Raw genomic sequence first — 16,170 nt, 5'->3', positions numbered from 1 at the left:
GCAGATTTGTGACTGGAGAAGCTGAGAAACGTTGAGGTCATAATTCAGGCATTCAACATTACAGGGAAGAACATTCACCTCACTTGTGAATATGAAGTCAGCATTCAAGCTTTTTGGACCTCATCATCACTAGAGAAAGCAATGAACACTTGCTTAGTATTTACAGAAAATATCAATGCTTCTTCATGCCACCCAAACACACAAATTAGGAGCCTATAGATCCACGTTGCACAGAGCATACAAAATGCCATTAAGTACGGAATAGCTCGAAAATAAAATTGATGTCAACTGGCAGATGGCATCCGGAGATGGTTTTCAACCTACACTCATAGAGAAAATAAATAAGAAAGTTAAGAAAGAAACAGACAGAAACATAAGTAAGAAAACAAACAGACAGACACCAGGACAGCATGCATTCCCTACTTTGGTACCGTATCACAAAAAAATGCTGATGTATTGAGACCACACCACGTAAGAGTTGCTTTCTCCACGAACAATAGTTAGGTATCAGACCGCCACATAGTACAAAAACTAATAAAGGTAAATTCTCCAACTCAGCTGCGTACATGATAAAATGCAATCAATGTTCTGTACAATACGTAGGTCAGACTGGACGAAGTTTTCGAACCAGATTCAAGGAATACATTAATGCAGTTATATACAACACACCCAATAAATCTACAATAGCTACACACATTCAGGACACAGGACATTCCTTTGATAACATAGAGGTTAATCTAATAATATTTCACAAAATGAACCAACTCCGCAAACTCAACCACTATCAAGAGCTCGAAATTTTTACTCACATCAAAAATATCGATAGAACACACTAAAGGAAAAAGATGAGACATTGGCAGCTAGCTTCTATAAGAGCTTTGCAGGTATACTAGATGATGTGTTATAACTGTTTCTACCTTCTACTTCCTGAGTCAGTAAAAAAGTCCAAATCCAAAAGCACTGTAGAGGAACAGTAAATATATTTAATTTTAGTTTACTATCACATTTTGTAATGTAATACTTTTAACAAGGTGATGTAAACAAAGAAATAATTTTATAATGGCTACATGGATCTACTATAGCTATAAATGATCCCTGAGGCACAGTAATATATCTTTACATCGCTGCAATCATTGGTATGTTTATATTAGTGGTTCGTGTTTCTGTGTGAAAAATCAAGTCAAAAATGTTCATTTATTAGCAATGGCAGGGTTCTCTACAAGGGAACAGATTGTAAGTATCACCATAGCCATGTCAAATGTATAATCTTAGTGCCACATGACGATAACAAGTGCCTGTTATACTTTTCGTGAAACCAAAAAACAACTAGCTCCATCCAGCTGGTACATATGTATCGAAGTATCGCTGTTTTTACCTGAAGATGAGAATATAAACTCTCGAAACGCGTCGCGGGAGAAAATAAAAAAATGACTGACACAGATAAATTGTTTTATTTGAACTTTTATTCTTCAAAATAGTTGTTGTTTCCTTAAAAAACTGTCCACATGGGCGACGTACGGCAACATCAGTTTAATTTAAATGGTAAATTGGCTGGAATGTTATTTATTGTGCTGCGAGAAGCTGGAGGTGCTGCGGCCCATGCGATTCTTTCTCGTCTGAATGATATTTCAAGGGTAATAGGAAATATTTTCGCCACAGGAAGCAAGAGAAGGTAAATGGGCGGAAGAGAACCAAAACTATGGTAGGAGCACTGCTTTTGACCAACAGCTGATCAAAATAACTTGCTTTTGCTTGATTTCTGATAAGAATCACACTCGTTTATAGAAAAATACCCTTCTTGAAAAGTGTGTGACATGGCAGTTCATACCGCCTGGAACCACTGGACAAATTCAGTCTTTAGATGTTTACTTTTTACCTTAAAGGAAAACGGCTTCACGATAAACTCCACGACAGACTGAACCGCATTCGGTTGCATGCCATCACATTCCATCAGTTCTCATCATCCCGTTATACCAATATGATTCTATATGCATTCTTTAAGAGTGAGTACCTAGCTGAACGTCCTGCACGGTCTGTAACTCCCAAGGAGTTCACCTTCGATCTTGATGGTGCGAAACTTTGTTATCACTTCGGCGCGTCGATTTTCACTCTGTGTTTATGGTGCAAGTTAATAGTTTGCTTTGAAAACTTCTTGAATATCGATGATGTCCATTTTGTGACGTGTAATACATACTTCCCATAGAAGATTGCGCTCTGCACCTCTCAGACACTCATTTTCTATCGATCTCCTGATGCACATGACGAGTCATTGTCAGCTAATATTTTTCCTGTCCTAACTGTTAACAAAACATTTTCAGATGAGCCTTACTAAAGACTGAACTTTCGACCTCACCCTCAAGGGGTTCCTTGTTAGTGCTCTGTAGGAGAATGCTTGGGATTCCTTGTTAGTGCTCTGTAGGAGAATGCTTGTAATATGGACATATAAGCTGGAGTAATTTATCAAAAATTTGAAGCACAAAGAAAATTCTGGTAATTCTGAACGTATCATTGACGGCAAGCACATCAAAGACATCGATTGCTCAGCTGAACAGGTAAGTGGGACGAAACCGGCAGTGGCCTATTCAAAGTAACCATCCCAGCAACTGCAGAATAATCATATAGATATAAATGATTTAAGAAAATTCTGGGCAAATTAAAGTGATTGGGATTCAGTCAATTTGATCTGCGCTCCTCTCCAAAACCAGCAGAGTCTCTTCATAATTCTGCTTGCCACTTCACTCGGTGTAGAAATCCGGTCAACTATAAGATGGCAGTTTATTTTTACCACATTTCATGGGCAACAGAGAAAGTGACAGTCCATGTTACCATCTTCCATGGGTATATCCTCGACGAGATAACTGAAATGCTACGTCACACGCACACTTTAGACGTAACAGAATTATATTGCATATCAAACGATAATGAAAGTGTACTGGGTTGATCGGAATACGATGCTAAGTAGTCCGTTTTCCCATTTGAACGTACATACATTTCGGTAGCAACGCAGATGTGGAGTAGAGAGGACGCGACGAATCACGATGCAGCATTTTTCTTTAAAATCCACTTTCCAGAACCGTGTCGAAGGATAGGGATGGGTCCTAAATATCACTGCCGCTAGGGACACAGCAGTAGAAGAAAAGGTTACAGGAGAATATGGGCTTGGGACGAGGAATGAAAGAGGAGAAAGACTAATTGAGTTCTGTAACAAGTTTCAGCTAGGAATAGCGAATACCCTGTTCAAGAATCACAAGAGGAGGAGGTATACTTGGAAAAGGCCGGGAGATACGGGAAGATTTCAATTAGATTACGTCATAGATTACGTCATGGTCCCCCCCATGAACCATGGACCTTGCCGTTGGTGGGGAGGCTTGCGTGCCTCAGCGATACAGATGGCCGTACCGTAGGTGCAACCACAACGGAGGGGTATCTGTTGAGAGGCCAGACAAACATGTGGTTCCTGAATAGGGGCAGCAGCCTTTTCAGTAGTTGCAGGGGCAACAGTCTGGATGATTGACTGATCTGGCCTTGTAACATTAACCAAAACGGCCTTGCTGTGCTGGTACTGCGAACGGCTGAAAGCAAGGGGAAACTACAGCCGTAATTTTTCCCGAGGACATGCAGCTTTACTGTATGATTAAATGATGATGGCGTCCTCTTGGGTAAAGTATTCCGGAGGTAAAATAGTCCCCCATTCGGATCTCCGGGCGGGGACTACTCAAGAGGACGTCGTTATCAGGAGAAAGAAAACTGGCGTTCTACGGATCGGAGCGTGGAATGTCAGATCCCTTAATCGGGCAGGTAGGTTAGAAAATTTAAAAAGGAAAATGGATAGGTTAAAGTTAGATATAGTGGGAATTAGTGAAGTTCGGTGGCAGGAGGAACAAGACTTTTGGTCAAGTGATTACAGGGTTATAAATACAAAATCAAATAGGGGTAATGCAGGAGTAAGTTTCATAATGAATAAAAAAATAGGAGTGCGGGTTAGCTACTACAAACAGCATAGTGAACGCATTATTGTGGCCAAGATAGACACAAAGCCCATGCCTACTACAGTAGTACAAGTTTATATGCCAACTAGCTCTGCAGATGATGAAGAAATTGATGAAATGTATGACGAGATAAAAGAAATTATTCAGGTAGTGAAGGGAGACGAAAATTTAATAGTCATGGGTGACTGGAATTCGTCAGTAGGAAAAGGGAGAGAAGGAAACATAGTAGGTGAATATGGATTGGGGGGAAGAAATGAAAGAGGAAGCCGCCTTGTAGAATTTTGCACAGAGCATAACTTAATCATAGCTAACACTTGGTTCAAGAATCATAAAAGAAGGTTGTATACCTGGAAGAATCCTGGAGATACTAAAAGGTATCAGATAGATTATATAATGGTAAGACAGAGATTTAGGAACCAGGTTTTAAATTGTAAGACATTTCCAGGGGCAGATGTGGATTCTGATCACAATCTATTGGTTATGAACTGCAGATTGAAACTGAAGAAACTGCAAAAAGGTGGGAATTTAAGGAGATGGGACCTGGATAAACTGAAAGAACCAGAGGTTGTAGAGAGTTTCAGGGAGAGCATAAGGGAACAATTGACAGGAATGGGGGAAAGAAATACAGTAGAAGAAGAATGGGTAGCTCTGAGGGATGAAGTAGTGAAGGCAGCAGAGGATCAAGTAGGTAAAAAGACGAGGGCTAATAGAAATCCTTGGGTAACAGAAGAAATATTGAATTTAATTGATGAAAGGAGAAAATATAAAAATGCAGTAAATGAAGCATGCAAAAAGGAATACAAACGTCTCAAAAATGAGACCGACAATAAGTGCAAAATGGCTAAGCAGGGATGGCTAGAGGACAAATGTAAGGATGTAGAGGCTTGTCTCACTAGGGGTAAGATAGATATTGCCTACAGGAAAATTAAAGAGACCTTTGGAGAGAAGAGAACCACTTGTATGAATATCAAGAGCTCAGATGGCAACCCAGTTCTAAGCAAAGAAGGGAAGGCAGAAAGGTGGAAGGAGTATATAGAGGGTTTATACAAGGACGATGTACTTGAGGACAATATTATGGAAATGGAAGAGGACGTAGATGAAGATGAAAAGGGAGATAAGATACTGCGTGAAGAGTTTGACAGAGCACTGAAAGACCTGAGTCGAAACAAGGCCCCGGGAGTAGACAACATTCCATTAAAACTACTGATGGCCTTGGGAGAGCCAGTCATGACAAAACTCTACCATCTGGTGAGCAAGATGTATGAGACAGGCGAAATACCCACAGACTTCAAGAAGAATATAATAATTCCAATCCCAAAGAAAGCAGGTGTTGACAGATGTGAAAATTACCGAACTATCAGTTTAATAAGTCACAGCTGCAAAATACTAACGCGAATTCTTTACAGACGAATGGAAAAACTGGTAGAAGCGGACCTCGGGGAAGATCAGTTTGGATTCCGTAGAAATGTTGAAACACGTGAGGCAATACTAACCTTACATCTTAGAAGAAAGATTAATAAAAGGCAAACCTACGTTTCTAGCATTTGTAGACTTAGAGAAAGCTTTTGACAACGTTAACTGGAATACTCTCTTTCAAATTCTGAAGTTGACAGGGGTAAAATACAGGGAGCGAAAGGCTATTTACAATTTGTACAGAAACCAGATGGCAGTTATAAGAGTCGAGGGGCATGAAAGGGAAGCAGTGGTTGGGAAAGGAGTGAGACAGGGTTGTAGTCTCTCCCCGATGTTATTCAATCTGTATATTAAGCAAGCAGTAAAGGAAACAAAAGAAAAATTTGGAGTAGGTATTAAAATTCATGGATAAGAAGTAAAAACTTTGAGGTTCGCCGATGACATTGTAATTCTGTCAGAGACAGCAAAGGACTTGGAAGAGCAGTTGAACGGAATGGACAGTGTCTTGAAAGGAGGATATAAGATGAACATCAACAAAAGCAAAACAAGGATAATGGAATGTAGTCAAATTAAATCGGGTGATGCTGAGGGGATTAGATTAGGAAATGAGACACTTAAAGTAGTAAAGGAGTTTTGCTATTTAGGGAGTAAAATAACTGATGATGTTCGAAGTAGAGAGGATATAAAATGTAGACTGGCAATGGCAAGGAAATCGTTTCTGAAGAAGAGAAATTTGTTATCATCGAGTACAGATTTAAGTGTCAGGAAGGCGTTTCTGAAAGTATTTGTATGGAGTGTAGCCATGTATGGAAGTGAAACATGGACGATAACCAGTTTGGACAAGAAGAGAATAGAAGCTTTTGAAATGTGGTGCTACAGAAGAATGCTGAAGATAAGGTGGGTAGATCACGTAACTAATGAGGAGGTATTGAATAGGATTGGGGAGAAGAGAAGTTTGTGGCACAACTTGACTAGAAGAAGGGATCAGTTGGTAGGACATGTTTTGAGGCATCAAGGGATCACAAATTTAGCATTGGAGGGTAGCGTGGCGGGTAAAAATCGTAGAGGGAGACCAAGAGATGAATACACTAAGCAGATTCAGAAGGATGTAGGTTGCAGTAGGTACTGGGAGATGAAGAAGCTTGCACAGGATAGAGTAGCATGGAGAGCTGCATCAAACCAGTCTCAGGACTGAAGACCACAACAACAACAACGTCATGGTCAGACAGAGATTCCGAAATCAGATACTGGATTGTAAGGCGTACCCAGGAGCAGATATAGACTCAGATCACAATATAGTAGTGATGAAGAGTAGGCTGAAGTTCAAGACATTAGTCAGGAAGAATCAATACGCAAAGAAGTGGGATACGGTGGTACTAAGGAATGACGAGATACGTTTGAAGTTCTCTAACGCTATAGATACAGCAATAAGGAATAGCGCAGTAGGCAGTACAGTTGAAGAGGAATGGACATCTCTAAAAGGAGCCATCACAGAAGTTGGGAAGGAAAACATAGGTACAAAGAAGGTAGCTGCGAAGAAACCATGGATAACAGAAGAAATACTTCAGTTGATTGATGAAAGGAGGAAGTACAAACATGTTCCGGGAAAATCAGGAATACAGGAATACAAGTCACTGAGGAATGAAATAAATAGGAAGTGCAGGGAAGCTAAGACGAAATGGCTGCAGGAAAATTGTGAAGACATCGAAAAAGATATGATTGTCGGAAGGAGAGACTCAGCATACAGGAAAGTCAAAACAACCTTTGGTGACATTAAAAGCAACGGTGGTAACATTAAGAGTGCAACGGGAATTCCACTGTTAAATGCAGAGGAGAGAGCAGATAGGTGGAAAGAATACATTGAAAGCCTGTATGAGGGTGAAGATTTGTCTGATGTGATAGAAGAAGAAACAGGAGTCGATTTAGAAGAGATAGGGGATCCAGTATTAGAATCGGAATTTAAAAGAGCTTTGGAGGACTTACGGTCAAATAAGGCAGAAGGGATAGATAACTTTCCATCAGAATTTCTAAAATCATTGGGGGAAGTGGCAACAAAACGACTATTCACGTTGGTGTGTAGAACGTATGAGTCTGGCGACATACCATCTGACTTTCGGAAAAGCATCATCCACACAATTCCGAAGACGGCAAGAGCTGACAAGTGTGAGAATTATCGCACAATCAGCTTAACAGCTCATGCATCGAAGCTGCTTACAAGAATAATATACAGAAGAATGGAAAAGAAAATTGAGAATGCGCTAGGTGACGATCAGTTTGGCTTTAGGAAAAGTAAAGGGACGAGAGAGGCAATTCTGACGTTACGGCTAATAATGGAAGCAAGGCTAAAGAAAAATCAAGACACTTTCATAGGATTTGTCGACCTGGAAAAAGCGTTCGACAATATAAAATGGTGCAAGCTGTTCGAGATTCTGAAAAAAGTAGGGGTAAGCTATAGGGAGAGACGGGTCATATACAATATGTACAACAACCAAGAGGGAATAATAAGAGTGGACGATCAAGGACGAAGTGCTCGTATTAAGAAGGGTGTAAGACAAGGCTGTAGCCTTTCGCCCCTACTCTTCAATCTGTACATCGAGGAAGCAATGATGGAAATAAAAGAAAGGTTCAGGAGTGGAATTAAAATACAAGGTGAAAGGATATCAATGAGACGATTCGCTGATGACATTGCTATCCTGAGTGAATGTGAAGAAGAATTAAATGATCTGCTGAACGGAATGAACAGTCTAATGAGTACACAGTATGGTTTGAGAGTAAATCGGAGAAAGACGAAGGTAATGAGAAGTAGTAGAAATGAGAACAGCGGGAAACTTAACATCAGGATTGATGGTCACGAAGTCAATGAAGTTAAGGAATTCTGCTACCTAGGCAGTAAAATAACCAATGACGGACGGAGCAAGGAGGACACCAAAATCAGACTCGCTATGGCAAAAAAGGCATTTCTGGCCAAGAGAAGTCTACTAATATCAAATACCGGCCTTAATTTGAGGAAGAAATTTCTGAGGATGTACGTCTGGAGTACAGCATTGTATGGTAGTGAAACATGGACTGTGGGAAAACCGGAACAAAAGAGAATCGAAGCATTTGAGATGTGGTGCTATAGACGAATGTTGAAAATTAGGTGGACTGATAAGGTAAGGAATGAGGAGGTTCTACGCAGAATCGGAGAGGAAAGGAATATGTGGAAAACACTGATAAGGAGAAGGGACAGGATGATGGGACATCTGCTAAGACATGAGGGAATGACTTCCATGGTACTAGAGGGAGCTGTATAGGGCAAAAACTGTAGAGGAAGACAGATAATGGAATACGTCAAGCAAATAATTGAGGACGTATGATGACAAAAAAAAAAAAAAAAAAAAAAAAAAAAAAAAAAAGGGACGCAGCGCAGGTGTTCCACAAAGAGTTTCTCTACCAGGTAATTTAATTTAACAAGAGTAGGTAGCCTGCTCTTAGGACAAACAACTCGTTCCTCGGACTCTTACAGTTTTTTCTTATCACGTTGTTTACAAAATGATTCAGGATAGAAATGGCTTACTGATAAATAAATTTAAAAAAAAGGACACATAAATAACGATTCAAGTATCAGGTAGTTATTGATGACAATGCTTTGATACTCGGTGAGAACACAAGTAAACTCCGCAGAAATGGATTCTGAAATATACTATACTTAAGGAACCTTAATTATTGCAGTTGAACTACCATTCCTATCTGACATTCAACATTACGATCTTGCTTGGCTGAACATAACTTGAAGAAGGGTATATATAGTACTCTAAACAAAACACCGAAATGGACGAAGAGGACGCTTGTGACAATATGATACTGTAACGTACTCCCTGCACGACTGCAGTGCGTCATTTACGTTTTGCTGCACGGTGTGTCATTGGTCGTGCGGAACGTCAGACGGCGTATCTGCTCCGCGCTGCCCGTCAACCCATTAACCTGCTTGCTCTAGACTGAAGTGTCAGTCATATAGTCTTTACCGAGCTCTTCTGTGAAGCAGAAGACTGTCCCTTGTCTGTCTACAATGGTTGTGTACATTCGTCTGGTTGGTGGGGCGACTTGCACAATGATGCCCTCACTATTCTCAAAAGAATGTATTAACTAACACGACTCTTCTCGATATTTCCACTTGGAGTGTATACGAGATTCTCAGCTTATTTAGACTAATATATTTAGAGTCCAGTATGGTCAAAGTGATCACAGAATAAATCTCTCTCCATGCCCCAGGCAGCGTTAAGCACTCTATGTATCAATGCAACATTGTGGAGAGAGCGAACCCTCTGTTATCTGCAAACTGCATATATATCTTGCTGCCTCTCTCTTCTCTGTGAAGAGCATTTCCTCCCTTCAAAACTGGAGTCTGCCAACCAAACTGCTACGTACAGGAATTATTTCTCCCACTTTCGCAACATTACTTTCAGTCGTCCTATCCGCTATCTCCATCTCCTTAAATAAATGACGTAATGGGTGCAGGCTCCCTTCCCTCGAAATTTTCAGACTGTTCCGCTAGTGAGAAAGTGTTCTAGAAGAGTCCCAGGCCTTTACTAGCATTCATAGGCATCATGCACTGTTCATGTGAGGGCCGCGTGCTGTTTTAACTATGTATTTCCTTTTACGCCTCCGAAAATGAGGCCCAGACAATTAGAGTGAACTGCGCAGTCGGCTCTCCCTTGGAACAGCTGAGGCAGTAAACAAGCTACACGACTGTGTCGAGACCCGCTCTGCGTCTTTTGCGGTCGTGATAAGGCACAGCAGTACGTGCTGGGTGCTTTTGAAGCAGCAGCTTTGACGATCACTGCAGCTTCATTACTTGAATGTGCCAACGCTCAGAGATGATGCAACCTGTGGGTACGGTACGTGTGCCTCAACATGGTATACGCAATCGCTGTGTGTTCCAGCGGCAGTTGTCGGCTCGGAAATCACACAGATGGGCGTAAAATTCCTACCTTACTTCTATTGACATTGACTCGCTTGCCCATATGTCAGTCATGTTGTTCCATTGTAGTATACATACACTATGTGATCAAAAGTATCAGGCTGAAAATGACTTACAAGTTCGTGACGCCCTCCATCGGTAATGCTGGAATTCAGTATCGTGTTGGCCCTCTCTTAGCCTTCATGACAGCTTCCGCTCTCGCAGGCATACGTTCAATCAGGTGGTGGATGGTTTCTTGGGGAACGGCAGCCCATTCTTCATGCAGTGCTGCACTGAAGAGAGGTATCGATGTCGATCAGTGAGGCCTGGCACGAAGTCGGCGTTCCAAAACATCCCAAACGTGTTCCTTAGGATTCGGGTCAGGACTCTGTGCAGGCCAGTCCACTGCAGGGATGTTATTGTCGTGTAACCACTCCGCCACAGGCCGTGCATTATGAACAGGAGCTCGACCGTGTTGAAAGATGCAATCGCCATCCCTGAATTGGTCTTCAGCAGTGGGAAGCAAGAAGGTGCTTAAAAATCAATGTAGGCCTGTGCTTTGATAGTGCCACGGAAAACAACAAGGAGTGCAAACTCCCTCCATGAAAAACACTACCACACCATAACACAACCGCCCCCGAATTTTACTGTTGACACTACACACGCTGGCAGATGTTCACCGGGCATTCGCCGTACCCATCGGATCGCCACATTGTAAACCGTGATTCGTCACTCCACACAACTTTTTTCCACTGTTCAGTCGTCCAATGTTTACACTCTTTACACCAAGCGAGGCGTCGTTTGGCATTTTTCCCGCGTGATATGTGGCATATGAGCAGCCGCTCAAGCATGAAATCCATTTTCCTCACCTCCTGCCTAACTGTCATAGTACTTGAAGTGGATCCTGATGCACTTTGGAATTCCTGTGTGATGGTCTGTTTCGATGTCTGCCTATTACACGTTACGACCCTCCTCAACTGCTCGCGGTCTCTGTCAGTCAACAGATGAGGTCGGCGTGTACGCTTTTGTGGTGTGCGTGTCCCTTCACGTTTCCACTTCACTACCCCATCGGAAACAGTGGACCTAGGGATGTGGAAATTTAGCGTACAGATGTATGACACAAGTGACACCGAATCACCTGCCCACGTTCCAAGTGTTGAGTTCCGCGGAGCGCCCCGTTCTGCTCTCTCACGATGTCTAATGACTCCTGAGGTCGCTGATATGAAGTGCCTGGCAGTAGGTGGCAGCATAATGCACTTAATATGATAAACCTATGTTTTTGTGGGTGTGCGGATACATTTGATCACATAGTGTAAATCAAAAGTACACTATCCGTGAACATGGTTTAGGGTAAAAAGAAGAGTACCGTGTCCAGTCAATAAGGACATTGGCTTATAAAAGCTTCCTTACGGATGGTGCGATGCCAATTTACAATTCTCCACATAAGATGAAAACTGTTTCAGCATTCTCATTTGATCAATGTTCCTATTCAGTAGCAGAATCTTTACAAAATGTGAAGTACAAAACATTAAAGAAGAAAGTACAAACTGACTGACTACAAGAGTACAAGCTGCGTTGTAGATAAAACCGATCTAACAAATTCACTACCCAGAAAGAGATATTTACATAACAACGAATATTATAGAAAATTCTTCTATTAATTAACAAGAAAATACCGGAACGCATGGTTAGTAAAAAAATGTCTCGATCAAGTGGGACACCAACCAGCAACACATCATGTGTATATTAAATATCAGGATCTCTACTCATTACGCTACACCGACATTAAATGATGTACTACAGTACCTTACATCTTACCACCTCCTGAAAGTTTCAATTATAGATATGTTATCAACTGACAACGCGTTTTTGATGGATCCCAATTATTCCGTTGCTTTGAAATGACATGCTTCCAAAATACAGAAGTTACAATATTCTTAACCAGCAATATGACGTTTCGCGTCATTTCAATACAACAGATCGTAGAATTATCGACGGGCTTTCGACAGATACGCAATTTTCTGGTGCTTAGAAACGGCGTATATACATATGGGCTCCAATTGAAAACCAATGTAGCGTTTCGCGGCTCTGTACTGAAGAGAGATGGTGTCTTGTGACGTAGGTTGCTTTTCGCCGGTTTACGTTCAAACGCACGTTCAGAATATCTGACTTGCTAGATTTGGTGTCATGTGACGTAGGTGGCTTTTCACTGGTTTACATTCAAACGCACGTTCAGAATGTCTGACATGCTAGATTTGGTGTCATGTGACGTAGGTGGCTTTTCGCTGGTTTACGTTCAAACGCACGTTCAGAATATCTGACATACTAGATTTGCCCTGCACATTCGGAAAGACTCCCCAAGGTGCTTTTTCCACGCTATGACGTCAGAAACTCGGCGCTCTGAACGCTCAACGTTCGAATGCATTGTCCGCGTGCCGATAGCTTTTGAGACGTATGTTTTCCACTGCTGAGAAGACTGTGCGTAGCTGGAATGCAGGTGTGAGTTGGGTGTGGACTGCGAGGTGGTCTAGACCAAAATGGTATGCACCATTCTAAAAGCATATTTATGATTGAAGTTACAACCGTGTTGTAACACGACTGACTTTATGAGGTTTGAGTGATGTAGATATATTAAATCGTCACATCTTTTCAGCATGCATATATTTCTGGAATATTACCGGTTCAACTCTTCATTTGTGTGGCCATTGAATCAATAGTCGGACTTAAACAATTTATTTATTGTGATTCTGTCTGTGCAACTAGAAATCTATTTTTTTCATCACGATGTACCTTTCGTTTCATTCAGTTTAAAAGTCGCCAGTGGACAGCCCGCGAAAAGAACTTGGTGCATGACCGCGCAGACGGCACAGCTGGTGACAACGGTGGTGGTGAGGGCTCCGCAGCGAACGTAGGAGGCTGCAGCTCGGCAGCTGAAGACATGAATCTCGCATTACTTGTAAGCTACTGTTTGCAAGTTTTCAAATGATCATATCAATAGGTTAGGCAACGGCCTTGCCGCAGTGGATACACCGGTTCCCGTGAGATCACCGAAGTTAAGCGCTGTTGGGCGTGGCCAGCACTTGGATGGGTGACCATCCAGTCGCCATGCGCTGTTGCCATTCTTCGGGGTGCACTCAGCCTCGTGATGCCAATTGAGGAGCTACTCGACCGAATAGTAGCGGCTTCGGTCAAGAATACCATCATAACGACCGGGAGAGCGGTGTGCTGACCCCACGCCCCTCTTATCCGCATCCTCCACTGAAGATGACACGGCGGTCGGATGGTCCCGGTAGGCCACTCGTGGCCTGAAGACGGAGTGCTTTATATCAACAAGTTACGCCAGTATGACCAAAGAGAATGTGCTGTATGGAAACTATGCGCCAGCCGCCTGATAATCTGTCCGTCAATGTTACTGAAAAATAAAATTATCCTCCTTCTTCTGCTACGACTTTCTGAAGCAGTGAAGCCGAGTAGCTATATATTCCACTACTTCTGTATTTCCTTGCCTAACCACTGGAATAATTAGCAGCTCTGGTAACTCTCTCAAGCACAGTTTGTAATGAGGATTTTGCTTTTTTGCTTGGCTGTTCAACCATAAATTTATTGGTGCTGCGTGTAATCACAAGAAGACCTTGCCTTGCAACTGCGGTTCCATGATGCTTAGTAAAGCGGCAGTAGTGAGAACGCTCAGAGTATTCCGGTGGCAGGTGTCAGTCGACTGGGTTAGACTGAAACTTTCCAGACCCGTGTGGCAATTGAGTATGCACGAGATAACAGTAATCTGTGAATATGCTACTCGTCATGATGACACACAAAAGGCGTTCACTAACTGCTGGAAAAACCCGAATGTCCTTTAAATCTGCAGATTTACATAACTGCTGTAGCCTGGTTTATCCCTCTGTAAACTAAGCGCAAGAGAGAAAATCGTATAAGTGAACAAACATTTGCATAGATGCGTTTATAACAGCAGTGGGATTTATTATGATTTGGCAAATTAGTAGTGATTTTCACACCGCAGAAAAGCCATGTTAGACTGCAGTTTTTTTATGTAGCAGTTACTGAAAACGACATTATGGCCCAGTGAGAGGCATAGTGGATAATTATCTAAATTGTTATTATTACTGACATCGGAATTTGAAGAGTAACAGATAAGCAGTCCGCCGATGGCTTTTGCTGTTTTTGTACAGTGACATATTCCTGGAGTTAGTACTTGCTATACACCGAGGACACAAAAGTCGTGGGATAGCGACATTTACATAAACAGATAGCGGTAGTATCGCGTACACAAGGTATAAAAGGGCAGTAAATTGGCAGAGCTGTCACTGTACTCAGGTGATTCATGTGCAAAGGACTCCGACGTGATTACGGCCGCACAACGGAAATTAACAGACTTTGAACGCGGAATGGTAGTTAGAGCTAGACGCATGGGATATTCCATTTCGGAAATCGTTAGAGAATTCAACATTCCGAGATCCACGGTGTTAACAGTGTGCCGAGAATACAAAATTTTAGGCGTTACCCCTCACCACAGTCAACTCAGTGGCTAACGGCCTTCACTTAACAGCCGAGATGGGCGGCGCTTGCCTAGAGTTGTCAGTGCTAACAGATGAGCAACACTGCGTGAAATACCTGCAGAACTGCAGAAATCAGTGTGGGACATACGACGATCATACCCATTACTACAGTGCGGCGAAATTTGGCGTTAATGGACTATAGCAGCAAAGGACGAGGGGAGTGTCTTTGCTAACAGCACGACAGCTCATGACATATTGGTTGCACCCTAGATAACAGGAATATCGTGGCCTGGTCACATCAGTCCCGGTTTCACTTGGTAAGAGATGATGGTAGGGTTCGAGTGTGTCGCAGACCCCACGAAGCCATGGACCAAAGTTGTCAACGAGGCAGTGTGCAACTGGTGGTGGCTTCATGATGGTGTGGGCTACGTTTACGTGGAGTACACTGGATCCTCTGATCCAACACAACTGATCAATGACCATTTTTTTAAAATCTTTATTATTAAACCATTATATTTATACAAATTAACCCACTTCCATAATCCATTAGTGGGTCCTAACAGTTATACATTTATATTAAATTTTGCAGCTAGTTTAGTTTTAGTAAGTGAGCTACAGTTATTAGTAAACAATGGGCATCTAATATCTGCATATACTGTTTATACCTAATTCCTATAACTAATTTAGATTGTATATGTATTCTGCAGCGTCACATGTGTGCCAGTGAAGATATAAACCTACTTTCACATGCCTTGCTCTTCGAGCTAATCCCGAAGAGCATGCCCCTGGCACTGGGCAGGCCTCGATGTTAAATTCGCTGCAGCCCCTATCTTAATTTCCTATAACTAAGTCCTACTAACTAACTTATCCTACGTCAAATCTGGTGTGTGTCACAATCGGTGGTTGTTCCCTACTCCCCCTAGTCCTGCACGTGGCGGATTCCAACTTAGATGTAGTCGGCCAGTCCACGCACAGGCGGCATGGAAGTAGAGCTCTTGGACGCAATCGGTGGTTATTGTCATTTTAGTGTATCTCTCCTAAAAAGTCAATTAGAACTTTTCGAGATACCTCGTTTGACAAGGTGTTTAAGGTCTGAAAAGTTTCCTCTCGTCTGAGTAGTTGGTATGTGTCACGGTTGGGTAGTCTGTCTCGTAGTGTGTTTGCGATATCATTGAAGAGGGGACATTCGTAAACTACATGCTCGGGTGTACCCTCCGGATCGCCACAGTCGCACGCTGGTGTTGCCCTCTTCCCAAATCGACGTAAATAAGTCGGGTAGGGTCCATGGCCAGTGAGAAAGTGGATCAGACCTCGT

General features: G+C 42.2%; 1 protein-coding gene and 1 pseudogene across 1 annotated transcript in view; one reads left to right on the top strand and one right to left on the bottom strand.

Moving 5' to 3' along the window:
- The window catches only part of LOC126237070 (myrosinase 1-like), a 227,900-nt gene that overhangs the window by 189,171 nt on the left and 22,559 nt on the right, over positions 1-16,170 (bottom strand). The gene's annotated exons all lie outside the window — the stretch shown is intronic.
- LOC126210551 (5S ribosomal RNA) lies at positions 13,344-13,460 on the top strand (annotated as a pseudogene).

The sequence above is a fragment of the Schistocerca nitens genome, chromosome 1 (genome assembly GCF_023898315.1).
Source record: "Schistocerca nitens isolate TAMUIC-IGC-003100 chromosome 1, iqSchNite1.1, whole genome shotgun sequence".
NCBI lineage: Eukaryota > Metazoa > Arthropoda > Insecta > Orthoptera > Acrididae > Schistocerca > Schistocerca nitens.
Note: the sequence above shows the minus strand (reverse complement) of the source record. Positions and strands in the feature narration are given on the sequence as shown.